This window comes from Papaver somniferum, unplaced genomic scaffold (genome assembly GCF_003573695.1).
Source record: "Papaver somniferum cultivar HN1 unplaced genomic scaffold, ASM357369v1 unplaced-scaffold_107, whole genome shotgun sequence".
Classification (NCBI taxonomy): domain Eukaryota; kingdom Viridiplantae; phylum Streptophyta; class Magnoliopsida; order Ranunculales; family Papaveraceae; genus Papaver; species Papaver somniferum.
This window is the reverse complement of record NW_020619603.1, coordinates 12060310-12088077: the sequence shown is the minus strand read 5'-3', so window position 1 is coordinate 12088077 and position 27768 is coordinate 12060310. Positions and strand designations below refer to the sequence as shown.

Below are 27768 nucleotides of genomic sequence, written 5' to 3'. Positions count from 1 at the left end.
GTACTAATCAACTTTCATGGAGATACATCAGAAATTTTCTGTTGTTTTTCTGATTGCATGTCTTCAAGAATTGGTGTATAGGGCCTTCATGGTGTTTGCTTGTCGATCGAATAGTCTGTGTTACTTGTTGAGATTGTTTTTTGTTTTAACTAAGCGTTTCCTCTTATTTGTTGCTGAGGAACAACAAATCCGTGTCCAAAACTAGTTAAAGTCCAAAACTTGTTGACATTGTTTTTTGCTCTGGTGCTTTCCTTATGAAAGTGCCCGAAACCAGTTCAAGTCGATCATACAATCAAAAACTGAAAATCCGAGTCAAGTTTAAGCAGATTTCGATTTCCCACTTGATTATCTAAATTTTCCCACTTCCACAAAGAGGTATCAATGATTTCCAGTCCATTGCATACTAGTGACTACTGAAACAGTGAGATAGTTTCTGTAATTACTTTGCACATGGCTAGTTTTTGTAATTACTTTGCTCTACTTATTTTCTAGAGAACCTGCTGGATGTCAACTTTTACTTCATTCTTACTGAGTTAAGTTTAGGAAAACTCTTATGGATTGATTCATAGGTAGGAATTGGTGTTACCAAAATGACTCTGAATTAAAGAATTCTTAAGAATGAGAATAAAAACAACAAATTTCCAGATTTGGTAAAGAACGGAAACGGAGCCAAAACCCTTTGGGAAAAAGATTTGAGAAAAGCAAACAAACTAGTGGAGACATGGAGAGAGACCCTTCATAGCATCAATCCAAACATCAAATCCAATCCAATCCTTTGGATTGATGTCCAGAAGTTTCCATTCTTCACTAGCTACCCTCTTCCGGTTTCTGCCAAATGCAAAAGATTGTTAATTATATTCCTCCAAGCCCACGCCTTTCATCAACGCTAATCCTATCACTTATTGTTTGCGAACTAATTTGAACTCTAAAATTAACAGAGTTAGTTAGTACCCTACTACGATGTCAAAGGATGGGACTCACTCTTGTTTCTAATAGTACAAATCAAAATCCAAAGGATTTTAGATGAATAATTTAAGCGAATTTTGCTCGAGACATTTTCCGGTGCTTGGGTATTACTATTACTGATTGAATCAAACAAGCTCCAACAAAAAAAAAAACAAAAAACAAAAAATCTCCAAAACCATTTCCACTAGAATCTTCTGTAGAGCAATGCAACAAATTCCAAGCAATGGGGGAAAACAGATTCCAGGAACTTAAAAATCAAAACTTGATCTTTATAAGCAAGAGCAGAACAATTCCCAAGTATTATAACATCAACAGAATCATCACCGCATTCTTTTTTCTGAATTATTGTGAAAGAGTACGAAGAAACCCACCAAATATGCAAAGTTTCCCTCTTTAAGAGAGAAAGAACGCAAGAAAGAAACAAAGCTAAGGTATTGTAAAGGATGGCCAAAAGGAAAAGAAGAAGGTGTGAGTTTTGTGTTGAACCTCCATTAAAACAAGCAGCAAGTCTCTGTGAATGGATGGACTTTCCGGGAAGAATGATTCGTTTCCTTGTGATTTAGTATCTACAAGGAGAATTGCTTTAAAAGATAATATCTACAAAACCACCTCTGACATGGTGGGGCCCAAAAGTGGCTGTGGCGGGTCCCATGTCCTGACCCTATCTCTCATTAGGGAAATCTGTATCTTCAACCCAAGAACAGAAACATAGTTTAGTTTGGGTCTGAGAGACTCTGTGACGGCGGCTGTCTTCCAATCTACCTGAGAAAGCGAAATCTATTCAGATTTGAAAAGGGAACATGTCGGTTTCTTTGTCAAGTAAGGACTGCAAACTCCGTACTTTCAATTAAGGTTCTGATGTGATGACGTTTTTTGTTTCTGTATGTTAGCTATTTTTCCGGAATGTACTTTTTTTTGTTGTTGTTGTTGTTGCAGTGATATGTTTTTCTTATTCTAGGCTTTCTGATCTTGATTGGGTTGGGATGATTAAAGCCTATTTTTAGTTATCCCCTTTGGTAATCTTGATTTTTGGGTAATAGTTTTTATTAGATCTGAAAATTTTCCCCATCTGGTGAAAGATTATGCTCAAGGGCTATGGGTGTTTTAATATCTAGTGGAAGGGGGAATTTTATTTGAGTTTATGTTTGATCTCTGGATGGAAACACATTAGTAAATCACAGGGTCACTCTTAATATTGCAAAATTAATCTATGCTTGATTCTTGTTTCTTTTGGGGTTTTCTCTTTTTTCTTTTCTACAATTTGAAATCTCTCTCAAATTACGTTTAACTTTATTTCTTAAGTTGAAATCTGTATTTGTTATTCTGAAATTATCTTCTTCTTCGATATTTAGTGGGAAGTAGAATTGTATTTTTAGTTTGCATAGAAAACCTGAAATACGTTAGTAGTTACTTTGGGCATTGAGTAGCATCTGATGGAATATTGTTCTTTTGGTTGTGAATAGACGTCACTGTTTCTCAGATCCTGCTCGGCTGAGGGAAAGGAACGGGGAGATGAGGAACTTGCTAATACTAGGTTAGGCTCGATAATCACTGTAATTGCACATAAACTGAAATCTAATATGACAATGATTGTAAGATTACTGAAAATATTCGTCTAGCTAATCGAACAGATTTCGATTTCGAGCCAACTCATACATGTCATATTTGTATACATACATGTTCCGATGCGGCTCTGTAATTTTAGTCTAGTATAAGTTCGGTCGGCTGCGGCTTTGTAATTTTAGTCTAGTATAAGTTCTCGTTCCCGGAAAGATTTTATCTTGATAGTATATAGGTTTTCTGTATTCAAGAAAGTTACTATATCTTTGTAGTTATTAGAAAGAAATTCACTTTTTTGATTTTTTTCCTCTTTACTTTTTGAAAACTAAAATCAAAATCGAATATGACAATGATTGTATGAATTGAAATTAGTCGTCTAGCTAATCGAACATGTTTCTAGCTAGACGACTGATTTCAATTCATACATGACATATTTGGCTTTGTAATCATAGTATGTAGTATAATTGCTTGTTCCTGAAAACATTCTACAATGACATATATATATGTTTGCTATATTAAAAAGTGTTGTCTCTTTTGAAACTACAACTTGTTTCGTTCCAAAAGAAATTCACATTTATGATGCCTTTTTGTTGTTTTAGGGTGTTAGGAAAAGTTATTAAATCATGAATCGTATCGAGAATCATTTTCCATTTTTAAGAACCGAATCGTATGTCTAGTCGCGAACCAAAGATATATGGTAAATATATGCATATTGGAGTTATAGATTAATAAGCTTAAATACTATTTCCATTTCTGGAAACATAGGTACTTTTGTTTTTTCATTTTTACCTAAAATAGACCAAATTGAAAAAGTGATAGCACTTTCCAGAAATGGAGTGAGTCTATGTTATTAGTGTTGTAGATGTGAATAATGAAGAATGGATAACACTATTTAGTGTTCAGATCAGTGGTTAGGCACTTAGTTGGGTAGACATGGCTTTTGAGTTCGAATCTTGTGCTCTAGCGCAAGTCAAAATATTTGAAAAAAATCTTTTTAATAGAATCACATGAACCATGCATATTGAGACTTGTCTGGCCTATGAATCGGTGCAAATCGCATGAGTCAAAGTCGGTGCAATTGTTTACTTTTAACATAAAAACATTTTGTAGGCTAAAATTAAAATATAAAATATAATGTCTAAGTGAGATAAAATATGATAAAGTGAATAAAGAAGTAGTAAAATGATTTTTGGGAAACATAAATTGTACTGGGAGGGTGTTGAAGAGTCGCTGGCGGTTGGGAAAGATCTTCCCGCAGATTTTGTAAGTCCGCACAGATTTAGTTGGTTTTTGCGGTTTTAAATAAGACGCGCAGTTAAGACTAAGTCCTATGGACTAGTAGCTAGATTAGCAACCCACGTCAGTTAGGGCAACCTCCTAAGTCCTATGGGAGTGCTATTCTAGCAGCTAGATTAGCAGTCCACATCATATGGGACCACTGTTTGGTTCAGTGCAACCAATTTCAACCATCAGAACAAATTTTGTGATTTTTGTGATCCGTGTGGTATCTGTGATTTTTGTGAGCGCTGAACCATTCAGCGTAAAGGTCACTTTTTGATGGCTGAACCATTCAGCGCAACCAATTTCAACTGTCAGATAGAATTTTGTGATTTTTTGTGATCCGTGTGATTTTGTGATTTGTATGAGCGCTGAACCATTCGGCTTAAAGGTCACTTTTTGAGCGCTGAACCATTCAACGCTTCAATCTCGCTGCTAGTTCAACTGCGATCACATGTTAGGAGAGAGAACTAGTGTTAACTTTACACTTTTTTTTTAAATTGCTACACTTAACTGCTAATCTGGCAGCTCAATCTAGCCATAGGACTTTGTCTAACGATAGTCCTCAATCAACAAACCAACAAATTTGTTGGTTTTTCCATTCGTTTTTCTTGTTTGTTATGTCCATAGTGGGAGCAAAATGAACAAATTATGAATTTGGTCATTCCATAAGAACTGCTCTATTGTTTTATGGTGAGTTTGTTTGCAGAATTTAGCGTTTTCAGGAATGGGATTCATATTAATTCCTTGTGTTTTTGGTAACTCAATTAAAATTCCTAAGATCTATAAAGTTTTCTTGTATTAAAGTCTTTGTATCGTTTGGCATTACCCTCAAATCTTTAAATTGGATATATATGGGATTTAGAGTTAAAAAAAAATGGGTTCATAAATCCCTTGATAAGTTCCCCAGCAAATCTCGGAATCCATATGAAGAATATCCTGGAAAACTAAACCCGTAAGAAACGTGATTCCAAAGACTCGGGAAACCAAACATACAAAGAAAAAACTAATTCTACCAAATCACCTAGACCCATAAATTCTATCCTAAAAATTCTACATCCAAACCCACTATTAGAATTAAATTCTAAATCAAATATGACACTGATTGTATGAATTGAAACCCGTTGCTAGCTAATCAAACAGGCTTCGACGACATATTTCAAATATATGACATGTTTGTGTACATGTTTGTGTGTGGCTTTGTGGTCTTAGTCTAGTATAACTTCTCGTTCCAGGGAAGATTTTATCTTATTTTATGTTTTATATAATTAAGAAAGTTATATCTTTCTGAAAGTACGATTTCTTGCTTTCAGAAAAAAATTCACAATTTTTATGCGTTTTCTCTTGTTCTTTTTTAGAAATCAGGTCTTAATATTAAAATCTAATATGGGAATGATTGTACAAATTGAAATTAGTGGTCTATCTAATTGAACTGGCTTCTAGCTAAGTAATTTTAGTTTGGCTGCTGCTAAGTAATTTTTAAGTCATATTTATTCATATGTTTGAGTGCAGCTAAGTAATTTTAGTTTCTTATAATCTTGATATATAGATTTTCTATATTCAAGAAACTTATATCTTTCAGAAAGTACAATTTGTTGCTTTCAGAAAGAAAATCACACTTTTATGCTTTTTCTCTTGATTTGTTGGAACTCGAATTAAAATCAAATATGACAATGATTGTTAGAACTGAAATTAGTAGTCTAGCTAATGGAACTGGTTTCTAGCTGGATGACTGATTAATCTTAGTTTCATTTTCTCATTCCAGGAAAGATTTTACCTCGATATAATAGGTTTTCCATATATTCAAAAAAGTTGTATCTTTCTGAAAGTAGAATTTGTTTCTGAAAGTTCAACAATACATATGTTGCTTTCAGAAAGAAAATTTACATTTTTGGTTCTTTTTCTCTTGATTGTTGGCACAACACAGTGTCGCCTGTGCACTTTTTGAGATACATCGTGCTATACCCCTCTCATTACTGATACATCTGAACCTCTTTTACTTGGATTATCCAAAGCACACTTTTTGAAAACAACATAAACTATTATTGCTCTGAGAAAATGATTGTTAGTCTCCCACACTCAGTGTTAGGTTTGCGCAAGTCCAATAAAACCACAGTTCTTCATTTTTTAGTACACTGTGACATTATTTGGGCTTGGGGATTTGTTTCTATAACCCGCCACAATCTTTTCTGTTAAAAGAGAGCTATGTCTATGAGCTTTTGTAATTTTCTTGTGCCCATATCTGAATATTCATTTTATCGGCGGTGATTTGCTTAGAGATGAGTAGCATCATGATGGTTAACTCTTAACCGAATGCGCAGTATTTCAGTATTTGTAACATTCACTTTCTCTGGGCTTAAGAGAATACTTTATCTTTTTGCAGCATAAAAAGAAACAACAGTAAGGGGCGTGAATATTTGCAGTTCTTGATCGCGCAACCTCTAGTACCTAGCAGCGAAGATAGGATCACTTTTGAAGGCTAGTAAATAGAGAAAGAGGTATGACTGTTATATATCCTATCTTCATTGTACAATGTCATGTACTAGTAAAAAGGGTGTGGAATTCATCTGAGCTTCCATCATTTGTTAGTAGCATCAAGGTCATGTACTAGTAACCATTGCGGGAACGTAATGGTGTATAGTGGGTGTAAATATGAGTCAGTGTGTGTGTGAGTTGCACGAGTGCTGTCTTCTTAGTCCTGAAATGTCAACAAAATAGAGGATCTCAAATCTAAAGAACTCGATCCTTGGAGTTCAGTTCTTTAGTTTCTGCTGCTTAACTAGATCACTGTAGATTAATTCATCTTGGATCTAGAGGTAATGTGTGTTTTCTACATCTCAGGTGGTTCTTTTTCAATTCCTATATTCTTTCAATTTCATTTAATTCTCCGATCAATTTTGTATCTAATATTACAGATCTGTACATATAAGAAAGAATTGGTCTGTGTTTAATTGTTTCATGTGGAACTGGTTTTGGTCTTGATTTTTTTTTTTGCATATATTCAATTATGGATCTATTAGAGATCGTTTTACATATAAGACGATTAAAGAATATTAGAGAATGATGCAGAGATCATCAGCATTTTTCCAATAAGACTCGTGCTAAGATCACTAGCATTGTTTTCTAATCATCTCCAGATCGTTCTCATTGATGATTAATCATTCTGGATATTACGCATCTTCAACTGTTTCAATTTCAGCTTTACCTTCAATCACAATTCTGAATTCTTCAATTTCTTTTGTTGCGATTCCATAATTTGCATTTCCTGTTTCTCCTCAGATCTGCTCCTTCTGATTTGTTTATATATCTTTTGTTTAGCAGATTCGTCTGTGCGAGGAATAGAGTTTCGTTTTCTATTTGTTGACCTCACTTTTCTTTTCGTTCCTTGTTTTGATTTACTACAACATCTTGCTTCCATGAATGTTTTTGTGTGGTTTCGTAGATTTTCCTGCTTGCTAACTTCGGGTTTGGTTGTATTGGTTCCATATTTTCTGATTACATTTATTACTCACATCTATTGCTGATACATATAAATAATTCTCCTGCTTTACTAGGATGATTGGGTCTGTGTTTAATTGTTTCCTGTGGAGCTGGTTTTGGTCAAGATTAGATTCACGACCACTACAAGACCCACCCGTTTGAGTTCTCCTTTTGATCTCTTGCTTTGAATCAATGAGAAATTATTTGTCGGAAACCGAAGTGAGGGAACAACTGCTTGAGATACATTTGAATAAACCAAAACTGTATTAGCCCTCCAAACTGATTTCAGAAGAAATTCTAACGCCAAAAAAACTGTTTTGAATCTATGATAATTTATTTTTTGGAAACCACGTGAAATTTTCTTGACAGTTTTTGTTTTGATTGGTTCTTTTTCTACAGGTTCTTACACTATCTGGATCTTAGAGGCTTTAACCACATATACTATCTCTCTATATCTAATAATGAGCGACAGATGGAGAACGACGAGGAGCAACTTAAGAACACATTCATGGCCACTTCAAGACCAACCAGCTTAAGTTCGGATTTTGCTCATGGACAATGTAGGTCCTGCACCAGTCTTTCATGCTACCAAACTTATTAGTTTGCATTAGTTCTAAACATTTGTGCAAACCGCAGGTGAAATAAGTTTTCTGGATTCTGAAAACAATACTTGTCATGTTGATGTATCACCTACGGCAGATGAACAACAGAGTTGTGGCCTTTGACTTGGCTCGTGAGGAGTTTCGGCTGCTGCCTATCCCTCCTTGTGTGCAAGACCGTCAGAACAAATTTAGATATGGTCTTGTAGTACTGGGAAGGCATTTGTGTTTTTACATGGATAAGTTGCGGGTGGAAATTTGGTCGTTGGTGGAAAGTAGGGACTCGAATGAGACGACCTGGCGCATGGAGTTTGATATAGATTACGAAGCCGTAATAGGTTCTCCTGAAAAGAATTTTAAGCCGATTTTACTTACCCATAATGGAGAAATCATATTCTTACATGCCGAATCTGTGCTATACAGTTATGACACAAAAACAACAGTTCTTAAGATGATTTCCAATGAAGCGTCAACTGATTGTTTCGACGATATCGATGCAATTGCTCATGCAAACACCTTTGCATCTTTAGAAGCTATCGGAGAAAATTCCAAGAAATACACAGTTCGTCCACGTCGGGTTCCTAGTCCATGGGATGATGTTATTGATGAGTTAGACCGAGTTGCTCTTGGTGAGGAAGTTGATACGACGCGTTTCAGACTCAGGTGATCAGCATTACAATATTACAATATCTCCTCTCATCCGACTGCATTTCAGACTCAGGTGATCAGCGTTACAATATCTCCTCTCATCTGACTGTCTTGATAGTTCGTTTTTATTTTGTGGTGTTTGATTGAATAAAAATTCCACATAAAATTGTTCAGGGTGACTCATTTTTACTTGCGGGTAGGTTTATGGTGTTTAGCTCCAATTATAGCAGGTTTTTATAGTTATAACCAACAACCCGCTACATGTGGGTTCGGATTAAAAACCAACGGGTTTAGTGGGTACGGGTGGATTCAGATAAATCGGACGGGTCTTATGCCGTCCTAACAGGCCTGTCAATGGATACCGATTATCCGAAATCCGATACTGCTACCATCCGATATAGCGGTAAACGTATATCCGATACCGATAAGCTAACGGATAATTTCCTCTTAACGTAACTGTAGTGGAATTGGGTGTTTCCGTTGGGCTTATTTCCGATATCCAATAATGTGTATACCCATTCATTCGTTTAGCCTTTAGCGCACCTATATTTTCATTCACAACGAGAGAAACTAAGAAAACACCCCTACCTATACTCGTTCATGTCTTCTTCTCCTCATCTCCTCTGAATCTTATTCTTCTTCTCATTAGACATTAGTTCTTCCTAGATTCTTAGTTACCAACATCATCTCCCCGTCTCTTTTCTAGGGTTTCTCTTAAACTATATATTCCGTTCATTTTTGATTTTGAAATTTAATTTAGGGTTTCAGAATTGATTTGTAAAATTAGAATTTGATGGAGAGTTTAGTTTGATTTAGTGAAAAGTTTGGTTTGATTTTGGATACGAGAACACATATTTTGAATTGTTCATATTAGTTTTGAATGAAGCAAGAAGAAAAAGTTGTTGTTGTTGATGTTCATATGGGTTACAAAGATTGATTGATGAATAAATGACGAGGTTGAGAAGAAATCAGGGATGAGTTTGTATCCAGTTTGATTTTACAACAAGGAATTGAGCAAAGAAAAGACAATAAATTGGATGGATGAGTTTGTGTTGGAATCAAATCTGGTTCGGCTATTGTGGTTGATTAGTAGCAGGATGATTCAAATAGGTCTGGTGTTTGTTTTGCAGTAATTTGAGATATGGGTATGGCTCAAATTGTGAATTCAGTAGAAGACACGGCTACTGATCGAAACTGGAGAAGCCAAATTAGAGTTGGATAAGTTAACAGAACTTATCGGAAAAGTATCTGATATCCGGTAAGTCCAACGTAACAGTAATGGAACTGGATTTCATATTTTCGACGGAACTTAATGGATATCGGATATCCGCTAATTTTAATGGCAACGGCAGCGGCAGAGCCAATATCCGTTTCGTTGGCATCCATTGACATCCCTACGTTCTAGTGGTCCGATATGATTAGGATGATCTTAATTATTACTTCTCCCAAGTTACAATGGTGATGGCTTTCAACAATATTTAGTCTCTCTCCTTCCTTGCTTACAAATCACTTGCCCTTTCTCTTAAGGTTTTTAAAATCGTCCGATTCACGATTTGAGTCAGACAATTCGCTTCAAATCATTTCATTTCGCTTCAACTCGTGTCTATGAAACGAATCTTCTTAAAATCGTGTAATATTCCTCACTGGATAGCAGCTCATAGATGTGTGGCTTGCACTATTCAAGAATCAAAATCATTCATGTCTGAATGGTTTGTTAGACAATTACAGTTTGATTCTAGTTTTGGTTGGGAGTTTATACCCTCTCAAGGTTCAAATGGTCTTATAACTATGTTCACGGTTTGATCTGGTAGATTCAATTCTATGTCGACTATTCTGAAGTGCAAGATTTCGCGTTTTTCATTCATTTTGTCTAAAACAATGTGGTTAATATCGGATATCGGTTCATCTCGGCCGGGACCGATACACTGGTACGATTTTATTTCGGGGATATTATCGTTGAAATATCGGTATAATATCAGTTCTAGATTTAGAGATTATAATTTTATATTAAATATTTTCTCCACACATTTTCGGATAAGATATAATAGATAACATCAATTTTATCAAAAAAACAAAAGAGTAACTTTAGTAACTTGCTTCGAGAGCTACATGCACCTCTACTACCACCTAGAAGAGTTTCTTCGCCAAAATCACCCTTAAACTTTATAGAAAACGACCAATATCGTCTCATATCGGGAAATGTAGGAAAATTTCGTATCGACCGATACGGCCGATATTCGACCGAAACGGCCAATATTCGACCGATACGACCGATATTACCGGGCGAATATCGTATCCCCGATATCCTTCTTATCGTATCGTTCTGGGCCGATATCCGAAATATCCCCGATATATCGGCCGATACGGCCTATATTGACTATATTGGTCTAAAACCGTAGTGACGATTCTAGGGCTGAACAGAAACCGAACCGATAACCGTAACCGCACCGATAACTGCATAACCGAACCGTAACCGCACCGAACCGATAATCCAACGGTCGGTGACGGTTTTCATTTTAATAACCGTTAGATCTACGGTTCGGTGTACGGTTTTACCCATAACCGCAAGATAACCGCACCGAAAAATCGATTAATAGGGACCGTCGATTAGTTTTTTATCTTGATTAATCCTAGCCGTCTAGATTAAAGCCTACACCATATATATTTCGGAACCCTAATTTTTTCAGAAGTTTTCATCTTGTTATCTTCTTCTCGGCTCTTGCTGGTCTGAAACCCCAGTCGCCTCCACCACCAGTAGAACCACCACTTTGATCTTTTAAACCACCTCCATCAAGAGCACCACCACCTCCTTGGCTCTATCTAGTAAGTAAATAGATCCCATGTTCTATTTCTCATTCTCGTTTCGATTGATTTGTTTGTTTTTCAATTTCTAGGGTTTTTTTTTTAATTATTCTTCTGTTAGGACTTAGAGTTTCTTTCTTCGAAATGGTTTGCTTGTTGTTTTGTGTTTATCAATCAATTTATTTTGTCAAATCTTATTTTTCTGATTACAGTCATGGTTTTTTATTTTAGGTTTTGGTTGAGTTGAGGGGAGGGGAGGAACTCAAGAAGGAGTCTGAAAGCTATTATCATTCAGTTTGAGTTAAGGGAAGGAAGGAGTCTGATTACAGGTAACTACTAATTAGTTATCTACTCATGATGAAGGAGCTGTTGGTTAGGTTTTATTTATAGTTTTTGTTAGTAGTCTTGTCCAGTAGGAGAAGAAGTTGAATCTAGCTAGGGTTATATTTAAGATTTTGCATTGGAGTCTAAGAGGAGAGATCAAAGTTGGGTTCATGATTACTGGTTTGATTTTTGTCTCTGTATTCATTTAGTTGCAGAGGGTCGCTTTTGTTTTGTTGATCTTTCTTTTACTAGCTCCATTGTTATTAGTACTAGTAGTTCTGTCTTTGATTGAAACTATCTTGCATTTTCAGTATCTTTTAATTTTATTTCTTATATCTGTTGTGATTGAATGCAAGTAAAAGACTAAAGCAACAGCTGTGCAGTTGGAATTTGAGAAAGACCATGGATCTGTAATTTCATGGATTTAGGAATATGTTTTTAGGATGAAACCCAACCTTGAACCAATGGGTGCAGCTTCAATTGAAATTGATTCAAATTATGGTAATCAAGTTAGTTTCATTATCAAGTTCAGAACTAACTTGATTGTTTTAAGAAATATGAATGCTTGTATTAAAGTAAGAACTAACTTGTTTACCTTTGGTTGTTTGGCAGGGTAATGATTGGATCAAGTTCAGTTTCATTATCAAGCTGCAAGATGCAAGTGCATCCCTCTCCATCCCCTGCAGCTGGGTCTACTGATGTGACACTGTCAATAACATCTCAAGTTGATGATGCTACAAATCAAGAAACCAAGCTATAGAGCGGCTACACAGGACCCTGCACCTGAGCTTGTACCGAAGAAGAAGGGGAAACTAGATCCAAAATTTTGGAATGACTTTGTAAGGCTCAGTGAAGAACAAGCTCAGTGTAATCATTGTAAGAAGAAATTGCAAGCACATAGCAGAGGAAATGGCACTTCCAGCATGAATAACATTTAGGCCATGCCCTCAGAAATCCCACAAGAAGCAGAAGGGTCAGAAGAATTTGATGTGTTCCACCTCCAAGACCAGGACAGTCATCACAACTGGTTTGCTGTAAGTTTATGACAAGGATATGTGTAGAAGAAGATTGGCTGAGTGTTGTCATCATAGATGAACTTCCATTTAGAATTGTAGAAGGAGAAGGGTTTAGAAGATACAGTGAACAGTTGGAGCCTAGATTCAAGGTGCCAAGCAGGATGACAATTTACCGAGATCTTTTTAATCATCTACAAAGATGGAAAGAGAAGTTGAAGAAATACTTCAAGGAAAGTAAACAAAGTCTCTCTCACAACTGATACATGGACTTCTCCAAACAACTCAATTATATGTGTGTGACAGTGCACTTCATTGATATCCATTGGAAGCTTCAAAGAGGATCATCTGTTTTGCTTGATCAAGGGTCATACTGGAGTGGATACTGGGAAAATGCTTGAGAAATGTTTGCTGGATTGGGTGCTAGAAGATCTTTTTGGTGTGACTTTGGACAATGTCAGTGCAAATAGTGTGGCAATTGAGTATCTTCAAACAAGTGTCATCAATTGGGACCGGAGCAAAAGTGAGATCTCAGTAAATGCAGGTATAATTACTTTTCTTGGCTCTATTCATTATGCACTTGAAATTGATTCAATATGAAAAAAAATTCTTTAGGTTGATAGCATATAATCTTGCATAGCCATGAGTTCTTTATAATGTACTTGTTGCTTTGTGCTTGTTGTATATCTTTGTGCTTGCAACTGATTCTTTCATTCTGATATTGTTTGATGAACTAGCTAGAAAATAATTCTTTGATGAACTGTCTGTGCTTTTATTGTTTCATTCTCTGCCAGGTAAGGTGTGCTGGCGCATGTTCTTGCGCTTGTTGTCAAGATGCTGTGATGTTGTATCACAAGTCCATTGGAAGGATCAGATCAGTTATCAAGTTTGTTACCGGCTCTCCCTCTAGGTTGGCCAAATTCAAGGAATGTGCTGCTCTCGAGAAGATTGATTGTAAGAAGATGGTTTTCCTAGATGTGAAGACCAGGTGGAATGCTACATATCTGATGCTTGATGCTTCCATTCCTTATGAAAAAGTCTTTAAGAGGTTAGAAAGAGAAGATAGGAGCTTTCGAGATAAGTATATTTTCAAAGAATCTGAATGTGAAGCTTTGCCTAATACTGATGCTGATATTGTTGTAATTGATAATGAAGAATATTATCATAGTTCATCTAGTGAATCTGAATGTGAAGTAGATGTGTCTAAAAAGAATAATACTAAGAAAAAGAACAAACATCATCGTCATCATGCTCCATATGCTGAAGACTGGTCATATGCTAGGTGTCTTGTTAAGTGTTTGAAAATCTTCTTTGATGTTACTGTTAGGTTCTCAGCTTCATTTCAGGTTACTTCACATGAATTTCTTTGGCAGTTGACATTGATACATGAACAGTTGGTTCATCTTAGAGCTATAGGAAACCGAGATCCTCATATTTCTAAGATGGCAGAAATGATGTTTAAAAAGTACAACGCATATTGGGGGGATTATGAAGATATGAACTCTGTGATGTATTTTGCTAAGTTGCTTGATCCTCGAGAGAAAGAATCTGGTTTGAAATTTGATCTTGAATGTTTGTATGAGCAAGATGATTTTAGGGTTACGACTGTTTTGAAAGCTGTGAAACAAGATATGGGAAAACTTTATGATGAGTACAACAACATGTATTCAAATGCCAATGCAGAGGAAGGTGACATCATTACTTACCGTTGATCATCATTACTTACCGTTGATCATCATTAGTTCATTACTAATATTGCTTATTTTTTGTTTTATCATCATTACTTACTATTGATTGTTCTCATGTCATAGGTACTGGCTCAACATCTGCTGCTGGTGTTGATGACATGGTTGTTTGTGTGCAAGAAGAGAACATTGAGGATATGCTTGAGTCGAGGAAGAAAAAGCGAAGAATGAATGTTCACAATACTCATCCAAAGTCAGAGCTTGAAAGGTATTTGCTTGATGACTGTGAAGCATCTACCAAGGAGTTTGATATTCTAGCATGGTGGCAGGCTAATAGTACCAAGTATATGGTATTTGCTTAATCAACTCTTTTAATAAATTTCTTAAACTAGCATGGTGGCAGGCTAATAGTACCACAATCTTGGTGATGCTTCATTTTCTTAAACTCTTTTAATAAATTTCTCCATTTGTCAGTACACATACTTGGTGATCTCAAATTTATTAATAATCTTGTTTCTTCAGAAACCCATGTTTCTGCTCTTTTCTTTGGAGGTCTCATTTCATGATCAGACCCACTACTGTCAGCTAAAACCATTTGCTGTTGTGGTTGTTTAAGGTACTATCACTAATGGCAAAGGATATTTTAGCAATACCAGTGTCCTCCGTTGCTTCGGAATCTGCATTCAGTACTGGAAAACGCATTCTTACTCCATGGAGAAGCTCGCTATCTGCCAGGATAGTTGAAGCACTTCTCTGTACGCAAAGCTGGTTGCAGAAACCTATCTCTCTTGATTTCCTATGGGACTACATACCTGATGACAATTCCAACATTGAAGATGGTAATGGAATCCCTTCTCTTTTGACCTGAAATTTGAATGAGTGTATCTTCTTTTATCTGTTAGTTTCTCACCTGCTGTAACAACAACAACAGCAATCATAATTAATATTCAGCCAAGTGTTTGTATTCTTCTTTGCATTCTTGTTGTTTTTCTTCTTATCTGTTAGTTTCTCTTATCTTATTTCTTCTTGTTTTTCTTGTTGCAGAAATTTTGGGGAAGGATGAAGATTAAGGAGATTGGCTTGAGAGATGGATGGACTGCAGTCTTTTAGCTTTGGTTAACTTGAGAAATGAAGATCAAATGGATGAATGCAGTCTTTTTATGTTATTGGCAACATCGTTTTCTTTTAACTTTCGTTTCATCAGACTTTGGTTATCTTTTAGAATTAAGACTTTGGCAAACTTGTTTGTGAACTTCAACTTTGGTTATCTGTAGACTAAAGAGTAAACCTATACAGGTGCAGGGTATAGGTGAAAACCGAACCGAACCGAACCGAACCGTAACCGAACAGTATCGGTGCGGTTAAAAACCGAACCGAATACTGAACAATTCGGCTACGGTTTCAATTGTGATAACCGCACCGAACACGGTTAGTTGAACGGTTTTACCTATAACCGCACCGAACCGAACCGTGTGCAGCCCTGGACGATTCTGAAATAAACAAATTTGGTGGAGATACAGGGATTACGGCGTTTCTCAACGATTTCATAGCCGATCAGGAACTCATGGAGGAGAGGAGTTAGTTGTCATTGCCAATTTATTGGACGACGACCAAAGGGAGGAGTCCCTATGTGATGAAAAAATGGTGACTTTGTCCGTCACAGAGAATGTGCAAAAAAATGAAAAAAAAAAATCTGGAAATTCGGAAACAAATCAATACAATTCATGAAATTGATCATGTATTTCGATCAAATCCAATAAACCGAACAAATTACATGTTCAGAGTACATAAAAAAAACCCACTGATTCGATCGGATTTCTACATCTCTCTCAATGAAGAAAAAAAAAACAAACTTCGTTATCATCTTTCTTTTTCTTCTGAGTTATGTTTCTTCTTATTCCGATTTCTTTTTCATTTTCTTTAATCAGGATTATTGGGTTTGTTTATTACTCGAATTTTCAGTTTAAAGCATTTCACGGGAAAGAGCTGTAGAAGATGCAAAAGAAACAACAAGTTGCATCTCCAGTTTCATGTCTAGAAGGTGTTCGACCAAAAGCCCCATAAGAAACATCAGTGACTGGCTCATGAATTGCCCTAAAAATGAGCGTTAACAGACGTTTTACGTTCAACGGATTTGTGTATATAATGCTCATAGACCAACGAAGCAGTGGTATGTCTCATCTGCTTCTTTGAATTAAGTTCAATTCAAAAAAGAGTGAAAATAATTTGGATTGACGAGAGAAATTAAGATGGTTTACTTAGAAGTAGCGTGGCTTCTTGGGTGCTGACTATGGGTGCCTGCAATGAATGTTTTGGGATAGTTTAGTAGTCATGCGATGGCTTGGTTGTCTGATTTGATGGTGAAAATAGTTGGTTTTTGTGTGCTGCCAAGATATAAAATCTAGGACTGAAGTGAATGCTGGTGGGTTTGGTGGGAGTGGGAGGAAATAAGAGAAGGATACAAGAGCATGTATCTTTGCGTTTGTTTCTTCATCGTCCCCCACTGCTGCAGCAGTAATCTAGTATATATATCTATTGGACTGGATTCTTAGCTTCCTTAACAATTTTCCATGCTATGATTTACACATTTGAACTTCGCGAGGTACATTTTCAGCTCAAATACATGATTTGAGTTATGTTTTAAGGAATAACTATCTTATGATTCAAACGTTTAAAAGGATGGTGGTTATTTTGATATGTATTTCCAGACCATCCTCTTTTTGAAGGAGCAATTGAAGAGTTTCTTATTTTACACGTTTGTTTAGTTTGTAGGAAAAGGCTACCGAAGTAGTCAAACTTTTATCTGAAAGCCTCTTTCAGCAGGTGATAACGACCCCTTCCACCGAGATGGATATTTAGCCAGAGGACTTTGCAGAGGTTTGTGGAAAAGGAACCAAGGAAAGGATGTTACTCCAAACATTAGCCCTTTCCTTGCAAGAAGGTCACCATCATCAGCACAGAAGCTACATTTGAGTCTAGAAAAGTAAAAAACAATAAGGAGTGAAAGGTGCGAAAACCCCAAGACCCTGTCTCAGGTCTCTCAGCAGAATAAAGGCAACATCACCAATAACAACATAAAAACACTGTTGCCCAATAAACTCGTGCAATAAAAAAACCTTGTTCAGTACCATATCAGAACTAATCATTCTGGTGTTCATAAACCTTCACAAGCACCATAATATGATAGAGACAAAATAAACTTAATTACATTTTAACAGTTCAAACATAAGAAAAAGCGATGCAGTACTATCCTCCAGAGGGATAGATAAAACAACCGACCAATCCAAAGAAACCTGCAACAAACCAATATCAATCAATAACTTATGATGCAAATAATAGCATACAAGGTAAACTATCAATAAATTTCAAAAGAACATCAAAAAGGTTCAGATGTATTCCCAACATACTAGTCAGACAAAAGTTGAGTAATACATATTGGCAATTGCAGCTACATCTTTGTAGAGAGTACAGGGTGTCACCTTTTTCCACCCGGGGTTTTGGACAACTTTCTCCAGATTTTCACGGAGCTTAAGAACCTCAGGATCAATGTCCTGACTGGCAATACCAAAATCTGCGGAAACAGCTCCAAGTGCAGTAAAAAGTTCTTCAATTCTTTCACTCAATCCAACATACGATTTTGTCTTGACATCCATTGTGGTGACGTACTTCGATAAGTCGTTCTGCATGGTCACACATACTTTTTTCCGAGCCTCGATGTTAAGAACATCCATTTCAAAACAATTCACAGAGCTGTCCCTTCAAAAAGATACAAACCGTAAGAAAATTAAGAAACAATTGATATACCAGACTTATATTCCCGAAGAACACCCTATAAATATCAATCACCTCACAATAATCTTAATCGTATGGTAGCGAAACAAGATATTATGGAATCACAAACGATGAGACGAAGATGTTTGTGACTACTTTCTATCTTGCCTATCGAAGATTAAATCTCGAGCAAATCTTAGAGAGTATAGTACTCAATCACGATAGAAAACAGCAAGATCAGAACACGCAACTATAGAGAAAATAGTTGGGTCTGGCTTCACGATCTCAATTAAGTCTTTATGTCGTTAACCTGTAGGGTTTTGGAAAAACCTAAGGTTAAAGGAGAATCGACTCTAGTCGTAACTAGTATCACACAGGAGGTGTAGGGATTAGGTTTCCCAGTTGCTAGAGTTCTCCTTTATATAGTCTTCAAATCAGGGTTTGCAATCAATGCTACCTTGGTAACAAAGCATTCAATATTCACCTTTAGATGAAAACCTGATTAGACTCAAGCTAATATCCTTCAATCGTTAGATCGAAGTTAGCTTGTTACACACAAATGAAAAGTGACTTCATTTAGATATGAATAACCGTACCTAAACGTGTGCACCTTGTTGGCTCACAATAGTTAACCAAAGTTAGCCATATGAACACTTTCATATCAACCATATTCATCTTAACCATAACTAGTTCAAATGACTTAAATGAAACTAGTTCTAGAGTTGTTCAATTGTTTGTTTTCTCATAGAAGTATACAATTGACGAAAAATCGATTTTGATTCATATGAATCAATTCATGAACATTATAGCCACGGTTTGCAAAAGATTGCATTCCTTATTATATAAATGTATTAGTTCATGAACAAACCGATTTTAGAACATCACCTACTCAATTATGCAAACGGATACGCCTACTTAAGTGGTCGGTCTATGTTTGGGTTCGCCAGTATACGAACGGGTAGGCATACCTTCCAAACTCAGCAGAAATTCCCGAAACTGAACCTCACGCCAGTACGCATGCCGGTATGCATACAAGGTTCCCGGACTTTCACTAAACCAACCAGTACGCATACGGGTATGCATACTATGGTTCCGGACTTGGATTACATATATGCAAGTACACATACTATGCTTTGTCCAATCATGGTTAAGTGTTCTTAACTCCATTTCAATCATTGAAATATTCTCGGAAGACGACAATATATAGCTGTCTCATACAAACTATTAACTTCAAAGTAATTTTCAAGTGATCGGATGATCAATATGAAACATTCCGAGTCTACATCAAATGACTGTCTCACACAAATCATGTCAGATGTTACTAGGTGATTTTCACATGATCATCTTTAGACTTTCGTCAATAATATAAGATGAACTTGGTTAAAGCGAAAGCTTACTAACACATATTTCCAGAAATATGTAAGTGAGTTCGAAATATCAAATGTGTATAATCGAAGTCTATATAACTATACAAATTTTGTCTCAAATAGGAGATAGAGTAGATATACTTTTGATTGATAGGTCAGTTCAAGTCTCGACATACCTTTTGTTGATTAAGTTCCACAAGCTCCCCTTAGTAGTTCTTCGTCTTCAATCAATGAATGTCGTGAAGTATAATGCTCAACTACACTTTCTATCCTAATCCGAGATTTAGCTATAAGTAGACTAGAAATCAAGACTTATAGTTTCGGCAACTAAACTTGACAACAAGCTTGAGATAGCAACGCTTGCGATTTCGACCGAGCACTGCTCTAACAGAGAGCATGCTTATAAGTTGGTGGAATTGTTATGAATTTCAATGGATAATACTTTCCAAATTAGTGGGTAATGAAGATCCGGTTGCGGTGTCCCGGAAGATTAGAAATTTAGATTTTAGTTCATTCGAATTATGTATATTGCATGTTATATTTTAGGTCATTTAACAATTTCTAGGTAACTGAGATTTTGTCTCACGTGGCGAATTTTGGGCTGTGTGTGATGGATGAATCAAATCATATGTTGCGGGGAGGATTTTGGGTGGTATTGGCTAATTTTCATTTCAAGAGATAGATTTAGTGCAGAATTAAATTTCGGTAGCTTTTTAGTCGAAGTGCAGCTTTGTAGTCACCATGAATTATTCACCATTGATTTTTAAATAGGCACGCGTCGTATCGTATGGTGAGTAAAAATATTAATTTGATTTTTAATTTGAGATTGCTTTGAGCCCACAAAAAAATGGAATAAAAAAAAAGCTGAATTTGGTACTTTTACAACTTTTAACGGTTCCAAAGCATATGACCTGGGAATCAAAACATAATGTCATGTCGCACCATCCCGAGTCTTCTGCCGCCATCTCTTCGTTTCTATCACCCACTCTACATGTCAAATTTAAGCTCTCCATTATACTTTGTTTCTATCCCCTGTCTTCGGAAGTGCAGTTCCGTGTAAAACCCCAACATAGATTGCCTTCTGATACATATCGCATGCAAACTACCAACGCCTGCTTTAAATGGGCGAGTAAATACGTTTTTACCTAAGTAATTTATTTTTTATTCTCTTTTACCAGGCATGAGAATCGCTGAGAAAAGGAATTGAAGTTGGTATTTATTTGGGTTGTGCTACCCCACGCCACAGTGCACAACTCCTATATAAGCTAACACATTATCAAACAAAAGAGAATAATGTTTTGATTATATATGATGCAAATCATCATGCAATAACAAAACACCGCTGATTATACCATCTGATTAAAAGGGGATGCTTGATTGGATATTTTCGGTGGTGGTACCATCTGATTAGCGGCTTTTCATCAACAAGCGTATTGTTCTTCATTTGCTTGCATTTCTTTTATTCTTTACTAGGGGATGCTTGATCGGTATTTTTCTACTTAACAACATCAACCGAAATTGAAAAAGATCGACGAATAAGAGAAGGAAAATAAATTGGACCAAGTTTATTAGTAGAACCGAAATTGAATTGTTGTTTTTAGTGGAACACAAAATTGAATTGCTGTTTAATGTTGAAGGATCACGAAAGAATTTTCTTGAGATCCAATTGTAGTGTTAGTGGTAGCAACTGTAACGTATTAAGTTTATCAGTCCCTTCTTAAACTTGGAAAGAATATTAACACATGCAAAGAAGAATATGTGATTGAATACATGCAATGAAGAATATGGAAACAAGATTAGTATGCATATAAAGAATAATATCGATGTAATTAGTTTTAATTTCTTTATTTTATTTATAGGAATAAATTTAATTCTCTTAATGTAATCGGTCCGCGAGTTATAACCCCAGAGGTGTCACCATCCTTCCACAAAAAACCCATCAAAACAAAAGTAACACAAAAACCCCATCAAAACAAAATTAACACAAAACCTCCAAATTTAAATGTTGGTTTCATCAAATTTTATGATGAAACCAAAATAAAATTTGATGAAACCAACATTTAAATTTGAGGTTTTTGTATCAATTTTTAAAAATTTGGGGTTTTTATATCAATTTAGTTTACGATGGAGTTTTAATGGATCCCAACATTTGAGTGGGGTTTTTGTACCACAAGTTTGGTCACCTTGGGTTTTATGACTAGTTTTGTAATGTAATTATAGTATCAGGATCTTTACTCATTCTATGTAATTGTATAATCAGTATATATACAACATAACGAAATCAATATCATTACAGTTTTATGAGATTCAAAATCCAACCAATATTTCTTTATGGTAATACAGATCTATGTTAGATTTTTTTTCTCAATTCTCTGCAACTGCATCAACAATGGATGTTGAGGATGAAACTCTACCTCCTCCACCTCCCAACAATAATCCACCTAATATGGAATCATGCCTATCCTTATCAAGCCCCTATTACGTTTATCCGGATGACAATCCTACCTGAAAAGGCGAGGGTACCCAAATATACCTCAATCTAAAACTTTTCCTTCCTATAAGTCTTTTCTCCGAAAGTGATTGTCTATGGACTGAGTCGAGACAATGTAACTAATCGGTTCACACTTCGTGTGATCGTCTATGGATACGAGATCAAGACAATACAACAACGAAGTATGTTTACTTGATAAAAAAGGTTCGGACTTAACCAAACACAATAGGATTCTTATCAAGTAAATAGGAATTAACATTTGTGTAATTTACTTTAATTATAATGAAACAATTATAATGGGAAATATAAAGTAAATGATACGACAAGATTTTGTTAACGAGGAAATCACAAATGCAGAAAAACCCCGGGACCTTGTCCATAATTGAATACTCTCAGGATTAAGCTGTTATACAAAATAAACCAACTTCGTATAATTGAGACCAAGCAACTAAATCTATAGTTCACCTAGTTTCGTCTGTATTCCCACGCCTCCAACTTATGAATAAGTCATGTACTTGGAACAATTCCTTTGGTACGTATTCCAAACAGTAAAGGAACAACAAATATGTTTGGTATAAATTCTCTTAAACCAAGTGATATGAGTTGGACAAAGGCTCTTCTGTTTATCTCAAATAAACTCCTTCGTCAGGTCCTTAGATCTATCTTATGTTCAATTACCAAAGTAATCTTAAGATATTGCAATCAATAATTTTAATCACAAAGAATTGTATTGATGCCGATCTACACAACTAATCAATCTAATCTACCACAAGGATAAACCGATTATAGTTGGATCATCTTTTTACCGAAACAAGTATTGTGCACACCAAGGATTATAAACCCAAGTCAGAAATCTTCTATCTCTTCTTTGTCTTCAAATCTTCTTAGATCTTCAATAAACACCTGCACACAACTACATGAATCTCTTGTGATTAATCACGCACAAAACGGAGTTTGTTAACAATGGATTATCACAAGATCGTCTTTAGCATTAATGACAATCTAAAGATCCATGTCGAAACTTTCAACTAGTTTGAGTGAATCTTATATCAGAAGAGAAGATTCTCAAGCATAATCAAACTAGGTGCAATCAAAGTTCAACCACCGTTAGTCAATCAAATCAATCTAAAACAAAAGATAAACCTCAATTATCTAGTTTCCCACCAACTGTACTAATAGAGCTTCTCAATCCCAAAGAAGACTTTAAACTGAGAGGCCGTAAGATATTTCGCCTAATTAGGTTAATCTCGTCTCCGAATAGGCGGCTTCACCAGTAACAATACAACAGAAGAAGTTTACTGTCACGAAGGATTAGTTTGCTAGAAATGCAAACTTCAAGTATTTATACACAATGAAGTTTGAACACCAAGGAATTTCAAGATATTCAATAATAATTTCCAAATTCGGTTTTCATAATTCTTGGAAATGCTCTGTCCAAAATAATGATCGAAAATCTCCTTGGAAAATCTTTAACTAGTAAATGCGCATTACTAATTCTTATTTTCCAAATATAAAATTAAAAACCTTAACTAAAAGATTCTTAACTTATTTAATTTCGATCCTGGGATTTTCTTCTTTCTAGCTGTTAAGGAATATCTTTGAACAATAAAAGATACGCATTAAGTCCTCTTTCATACTTACACACTTGAAACCTATTTGCCACACTTCCAAACAAGTTTAGAATTGGCTCATCTGACTTTTAAGAACTATGTGATTGATCAAGAACACTCAATCACAAATCACGGGTTTAATGGTTCTACCAAAACAAGTTTCGGTTCTACCTCCATGTGAGTACTATGCATAGTCACGCTAGCTTTCCAACATTCGGTTGAGTAGGTACTAGGATCGGTTCCCCACATATATATGGTATCTAACTTATATGTATTGCACATGTCCATAGGATCGGTTCCCCTTTGTCTAAAAACGTGTTGCGCATGTCCATAGGATCGGTTCCCCTTTCTGTTGTAAACCTTATTGCACCCCATACAAGGATCGATTCCCCTTTGTGATGTTTTGCACCTCTAACTATGATCGGTTCCCTTTTACCCAGAGTCGGTCTTACAAACATACAAACTCGATCATACCATCAGGCGATTACTTAAGATCAGTTTCACTAATAAAAGTCATGCCAATAAAAAAGTCATGCCTCATGTGAATAGTTTTACCAAGAACACAAACAATTCATGAGCGGTCATATTAATCACACATATTGGTCGTTCATAAGATATGCAATGAAGAAAAATCCCAATAACTCCTGGCGATTTCCTTTTCTTATTCACAAACAAAGTCATGAACTTACTTCCTTAAGACACATGTAAAACATTGTTTCCTAGGATGAAATCCTCACCTCATACCCATACATAATCACAATAACATTCAAACGATTATGTCGATGTCTTATCTACAAAGTTTAATGGTTAAGCAATAAACCTCGTATTGTATTCCTTGATACTATGTCTATCTAAAGTGTTCATGCTTCACGGTTTTGGTTTCAATATGCACGACTTAAAAGATACGTTAGGGAATGAAACAGTTCAAGTCAAATATCACTAACCTCAAGTGGAAGGATGTTGTTGTGGTTGTATCTCCTTACTTCTTCACTTCTTCAAGATTTCGCAATACTTGTAATGTATCATATCCGAATACTTTCAAGCTAACCTATATGAACTTGACTTTAGTACATTAATAAAGCGACTCTTAAATAAGTTTTGGTTCACTAAAATATGACAACCAAACTTGACATACCAACGCTTGGTTGGTTCAACCGAGCTATGCTCTAGCACTAACACTATCATCTTCACCCCTCTTCTCACCAGTAATAACTATTGCATCTGGGAAAGAGGAATAAAAAAGGCCCTAAGTGCTAAAGCACAACTTGGTTATATTGATGGATCCATTTTGAAACCCACTGATCCAATTGATCTTTCCTATTGGAGTCGAGCTGATGACTTAGTTGGTAGCTGGGTTTCCAACTCAGTTGACCCAAAAATCCGTGGGAGTGTTCAATCATTCCCATCTGCAAGAGACCAGTGGTTAGAGATCAAAAACTGATTCTCTCATACCAATGCTCCCAAGCTTTTTGCTCTCAAACAATCAATATCTTCATTGAAAAAAGAAAATCTTAATGTTGCAATGTATTTCACTCAGCTCAAGTCTCTTTGGGATGAACTTGATTCATTCAGGCGTCTCGTCCTTTGCATTTGTGGAGCAGGCAAGGATTTTGTAGATCACCACAATCAAGATCGTTCAATGGAATTCCTGCAGGGTCTTCATGATCGCTTATAAGTGGAATTGCTATGAATTTTAATGGATAATACTTTCCAAATTAATGGGTAATGAAGATCCGGTTGCAGTTGTATTGGAAGAGTGAAAGTTTAGATTTTAGTTCATTCGGATTATGCAGGTTACATGAAATGTTTTAGGTCACTTAACAAATTATATTTTGTCTCACGTGGTGGATTTTGGACTATGTGTGATGGATGAATCAGATCGTATGTCGGGGGGAGGATTTTGGGTATTATTGGCTAATTTTCATTTCAAGAGATAGATTTAGTACAAAATTAAATTTAGATAACTTTTCAGTTGAAGTGCAGCTTTGTAGTCACGGTATGTCGAATTACATGAAGAATTTCGTTTTGGTAGCTTTTCAGTTGAAATGCAACTTTGTAGTGATGAGCCTAAGTTTAGGTTATAATGTAGATTTTTCGATCACTTGGAAAATTTGAACATGAGATAAATTAGAGTTATAGAGATAAATCTCGTTTTCCTTTTGTAGGATCAGAATCTCGCAACAATAATGTCTTAGCGAAATTATCAATAGCACAGCACAATAGCGTCGCAGAACAATTTCAGGAAGAATATAACAAATGACGTCATCTAGGATTATGAGAAAGATGTGGTCCTGCGAAAATTAGGGAACTTGCGAAATTAACATTTGTAAGGTTGCGAGAATGTCGCAAGCCATATCCGAAAATAAAGGACAGATTAGCTGTCATCCACTATGTATTTCCCTATAAATAGTCATTCGAGTTGTAAAGAGAGAGAGAGAGAGAGAGAGAGATCTTTTTTGAGTAAGAAACAAGTAAATAGGAGAGAGAAAGTTCAGAGCAGAGATCATTCTTGACTTCTTTATCTTTCTCGTAAGAACATTCAAAAATTAATTAATAAAATTAAGAGTGAAAACCTAAAAATGAGCTGATCATCAATGAAATCATATGAGTGGTATAGTGTAGGATTTCCTGCAACTACATAATGGCGCTAGAAACAGGGAGGAGTTGAAGATTATTCTAGAAAAAGCTAAAGATTGATATTGAGATTTGTGAAAATTTAAAGTGATTGATTAAGAATTTTTCATAATTTCTTGCAATACTGTTAGCATTGAAGAAATGGCTAGAAGAAGAAATACATCCGAACAACCGACTACTATTAGAAGAAGCAAAAGAATTGCTGGAAGAGAAAGAAGTGAAATGGGAGAATCTACTAGAATGAGAAATAATAGAGAAAATAATTCAATCGCCAATTCAACAAACACTAGTTCAAGAGAGGAATACAGATTATGACAGGTGAGCGTACACACTTGGCGATCAAATTCAGCAGAAGAAATAGAAGAAGAGCAACAAAATAGAAATTATAGACAGGAAGAGAGAAATCAAGAAGCAGATGAAGGAATAATTCATGGAGTGAGGAAATTGGAGCGTTAGAAACATTGAGACGAAGAATAAGAAGAAGAAAGAAGAGCTGAGGCAGAAGAACGTGCAAATTTAACAAGGAAAATCACGAATTAAGGATGGAGAATATAAGACTACAGAATAGAAGATCGAGAAGTATTACAAAATCATATTCAAGATCGACTAGAAGAGAAATGAGGCGAAATTCACCCACAATCAATGCTGGAAAATATTCAAGAAGAAATATCAAATCCTAATGAAGAATATCGCGAAAATAGAGAAAGAACTGATGATCGTTACATTCCACAAAATGAAACTTTTGATGATGGGCAAATTGGAGGAAATCAAGAGAACGGGCAAAATCAGGACAAAATAACCAAGATGGCGAAGGAAATCAAGAGGAAGGAAGAAGAATTTTACATGTGAGAGAAACTCAAAGAAATCAACAGACAATTGAAGAAGAAATTGAAAGACATATGCTGAACAAGCACGTTTAATCTGCGAACGTGAAAGATTGAGAGCGGAAATGGAAGAACAAGAGCTTCAGGAGACAATTCGCCAGAACAATCATGACAATCGAGAAAGAAGGCGTACACAAAACCGGAATAATGATAATCTCAATGAGGAGTATGATAGAGTAAAGAGAATGGCTGAAAGACAGCGAATTGAATTGATAAGAAATGAACAAAATTATGGAGGGGAAAATGAAGCATCATCATTTGCGAATTCAAGATAGAGATGAGGAAGAGAATCGCAGAAGAAGACGAGATGAGGATAATGAAGAAGAGATACAAAATTTCGCAAGAGAAGATAGACGTGAACGCAGAAGAAGAAGCAAAATTAAAGAGACCAATGGTCAAGATTCAGGTGTAAATAAACAAATCTTGAAAGAATTAGAAGAAATGAGAGGAATGCTAAATAACAGAGGAGAAGTAGGTAGAAGACAATTGGATGAAGCAATAGAAGAAGCTGCGAAAACTCCATTTACAAGGGAAGTACAATTAGGAGGAATACCACCGAAATGCAATTTCCCGCATTAACCAGCATTTTGATGGAACAACTTGTGCAATTCAGCACATTAAAGCTATGTGAGGTGCATGTTACAATGGGAAAATCA

At 35.8% G+C, this 27768-nt stretch overlaps 1 long non-coding RNA gene across 2 annotated transcripts; it reads left to right on the top strand.

The window, feature by feature from the left end:
• The first annotated feature begins 1673 nt into the window (after positions 1 to 1673).
• On the top strand, positions 1674 to 12300 carry LOC113327634. Of its 2 annotated transcripts, XR_003349097.1 has the most exons (7): positions 1674 to 1785; positions 2430 to 2500; positions 6188 to 6302; positions 7684 to 7844; positions 7921 to 8604; positions 11565 to 11662; positions 12270 to 12300. It is a non-coding gene; the product is annotated as an uncharacterized LOC113327634 (long non-coding RNA). The 2 variants fall into 2 exon arrangements; XR_003349096.1 differs by lacking the exons at positions 11565 to 11662; positions 12270 to 12300 and having other exon boundaries at positions 7921 to 8752.
• The last annotated feature ends 15468 nt before the right edge of the window (positions 12301 to 27768 follow it).